Here is a 3843-nt window from a genome sequence, read left to right on the forward strand (position 1 = left end):
CTTGGTTGAACTTGAAGGCTAGGCCTGATTCGCAGACCTAGTCATACGCCTTAACCAACAATTTGAGTAAAGTACTGCAGTTGGTGAAATATATTTTCCATTACGTTTCATAATCCGTCTTGGGACTTTCTTTTTTAATTCTTAAAACCCTTTTTTTTAAAGTTCCCCCAAACGTACCAAAGTCTGTTCCAGCAGACAGGTTTCTGCTGGACAAGTTCTGTCGAAGTTGGTCTAAGTTGAACACGTGAGGAAGTTAAAGTTTTAGTTTTTCGTTTTTGGCTCAAGGAGCAGTTTCACCTTTTTAGTTTCGTTTTTTTGTTCGCTCCTCACCTGGACCACTTAGGCTAACTTGTTTTCTTATCATTTTAGTAAATTCAGGCTCTGTGGGAGTTAGGCTAGGTTAGGCCTATCTTGTACTAACCTTGTTTGTTTCAGGGTGACGACGTAACTCCGTAGGTAAGCGGAGTGCCTACTTAGCTTACTTGTTGATTTGTTAAGTTAGCTAGTAGTGTGTCATTTAGATATTTGCCCACAGAGTCAAGTCAAAATTATTTATTTCCCCACAAGCCCTAGGCTAGAGTGGTGATTTCGAGTAGGGTGTTTAGTAACCCGCAACGTTCGTCTCGAGCTCTGACAACCAGGGCTATCAAAGTTAGGCTATCCGAATCACTATCGACTCCTGGGAAACTCCCCGCGACCAGACTAGGGCGAATCCTGGGATCTCGTTTTCTTACCGGTGGCGTAATTTACCTCTTGTCGTCCGCCAGGAAAATTACGTCACATTTGTATGGTGTTAGGGGGCCAGCACTGCATGCCTTTGAATCCTATCTCTCAAATCAAACACAGATAATGGCTGTAAGAGGGGCAAACTCACAACCACTGCCAGTTAAACATGGCGTGCCCCAGGGATCTGTGTTGGGCCCTGTGCTTTTTTTGGTGATGGTGAACGACCTCGGGCAGCTTGGTAACGTCTTGCTTTTTGCAGACGATACGACCATCTTTGCAGAAGGAAGTACTCCTGAGGAGGCCAGGGTCAAAACTGAACAGTCTTTTGAGATTACTAAGAACTGGTTCAAAGTAAACAAGCTCTGCCTAAATGAAGGTAAAACCCAACACATGACCTGTAGTCTGTCTCGAAATCTTATCCCTGGCAACCTGCCTGAGGTTAAATTATTGGGCTTCACTATCGACCCCAAACTCACCTGGGAAAATCATACAACAAAAGTTTGCACTAGGCTTGCGAGGGCATTACATCTCCTCAGGAGGCTCAAACCCATGCTGACAAAGCAGTATTTGTTGACTGTTTACTTTGCGTTGTTCCACAGCCATCTCAGCTATGGGTTGGAAGTTTGGGGCCATGCAGCTGGTTGTAAGGATGTACTTCTGATACAAAAGAAGGCGGTTAGAGTCATTTCATCTACTGACTACGACGAACATTGTAGACCCCTTTTCAGAAACCTTAACATCCAAACAGTATATAATCAGTACATCCTTATCACCCTAAATGACCTAAAGACCAACATTGCCAGTTATGCATTGAGAGAAGACCTACATGTCCACAATACAAGGTCAAAATCCAACCTTGATATCCCTTACTGCAGACTGAATAAAAAAAAAGAACAGTTTCCCTATGTTGGCTGTAAGGATGTACAACCGATTGCCCCAATACTTGAAAAACCTTCGAGCCCAGGATTTTAAAAATCAACTGAGAGAGTGGCTACTGGCAAGGCCCATGTACTCCCTGGACGAATTTTTTGAAATATGCGTCTAACCTGCCGCCTAAACTGCAAAATGTAAATTTTTAAATATGTATATATATTAATTGTAAATAGTTTGACTCTGTCTATCCAGCAAGAGCTGGTCATGGACGTCGAGGGAGGTAATTCAGGTAATATTAATTAAAAATCTATATCTGCACATTTTAAGCGGAGTCAATATTGTCATAGTCCAGGAACCAATCTTTCGTAAATATGTACACAAATACCATAGATAAAACATACTCCCCCAAGTAGATTTCTCATCCTTATGGAACAGCTGAAGACAATTTTATGGTTAGTTCTGTACGGTTTTCTGTAGATGTCGTGTTTTGTTTACAATTTGTTTCCCGTTAATACAGTCATTTAAAACCTCGTTTAACCAAATAATACGATCTAATCATAAACAATAAATTGTCTCCTAGTTATTTAACCAAACAGTAAAGCACAAATCAAGAAACTAACCCTAAAATAATAGAAACAAAATTTCGTCGACACTAGCGCCCAGTGTGGCGTACATGAACTAGGCATGAAAAACGAGCTTCAAAATTTACAATGGGATGAGAGGTCTACTTGTGTTGGTTAGTCTATGCAAATACTATTAGCCAAATCCTACAGCCACCTTTAACTCCAGGCCGAGGCCTTCGAAGTGGAAACATCGTAAGTAGTGTTGTAACAACTGTTTTGTTTAGAGGCAGCTAATAGTATTTGTGTATTTTAGCGAATTTCCCTATAGGGAAGTACCTCGTAGGTGGCACGGTAAGACTTAGGCCTGGGACCGATTTACTTTTTCATTTGTTTGTCCACACATGCCAAAAATACCATCAGTTCAAATTTTATATACGTACAAAATTTCATCAAAATCAGACGACGGGTGTGGTCTGTAACTCTGTACACATCCACACACACACACACAGACATCACTTCCACTCAAAACTCAAAAATTTTGACGAAAACAATTCTTTCTCCATATACTATGTATAGGGGGAGAAAGTAAAACATCTTGTCCATGTTGTTTAGCCCCTGAGCTGATCTTGTGATTAGTCAATAAAGTTACCTTCGTCAAACTGCAGGAGCTGATTGACTGAAGGTAATTTTTTTAATTTCTTCTAACCCCTCAACAGAAGAAAATTTTCGGAACAGTGGAATAGTGAAAGTAATGGACAGCTCCAAAGACATCCTTAAGTATGCAGCTTCACAGATCCTCACTGGTAGAAACGTCAGTGGCAGGCCTTAGGGGTCGGTACTTGTTCGATCCTGTATTAGAGGAGGCTGTGGTTACACACATATGCATCTCGCATGGTGCGTGCGACTAGCATTCTTGATGCCAGTAGCACTGTGCAAGATGCATGCATGCTGCAAGGTCGTGGCACTGGCACTTGCTAGTAGCAAGATGAGAGGGTGATGCTTTTTGGCACTCAGTTCATTGGAAAATGTCAACGTCATTGGTTGATGAAATGCTTTAGGTAAATAAAATATTGGGTACCCCCTTATTGGCGCCAAAATGTTGAAAGTAGCGAATACATGAACAGCTCTTGAAACATCCAGAGAAGTTCCAGAAGTTGTAGGGTGAAAACCACAAAACAGGCCAACTTGTGTAAAGAGAGTAAAAAAAAATTTAACATATATTTTGAGAAAATTTATTGATTAATGTATAGCTAATAACCCTTAGAACCCATCAGTAAAGCAGCAGAGCTAAATTTTGTTAATTAATGTACTTTTGGTAACTTTTACCCTTTTGAGGTCCTCATAAAGTACAAAACGGTCACACCTATTAACATTATATTTACTGCATGTAGGTTAGTTTATAATTATAATTAACAACATGGAAGTACCTAGTTAACAAATGGGTAACTATATATTATGAAGATTTCAGGAAAAAAAGACGCATTTTAATGTAATTTAAACTTTTTCCCCAAGTTACCCCACAAATTTAAGATCTGAGTGAAAAACTTTTCAGTCTTGAGGTTAGGAATGTCAAAAATGACCAGACTCCACTTGCGGTAGATAAACTGTGAGTAATATTACCCACTGGTACACATAATATAATTTTAATGTACTTATTTAGTCTATAAATAGCAAAAAACGT

The sequence above is a fragment of the Macrosteles quadrilineatus genome, unplaced genomic scaffold, assembly GCF_028750875.1.
Source record: "Macrosteles quadrilineatus isolate MER2022 unplaced genomic scaffold, UCM_ALF_1.0 Scaffold_2__2_contigs__length_208266976, whole genome shotgun sequence".
Taxonomy (NCBI): domain Eukaryota; kingdom Metazoa; phylum Arthropoda; class Insecta; order Hemiptera; family Cicadellidae; genus Macrosteles; species Macrosteles quadrilineatus.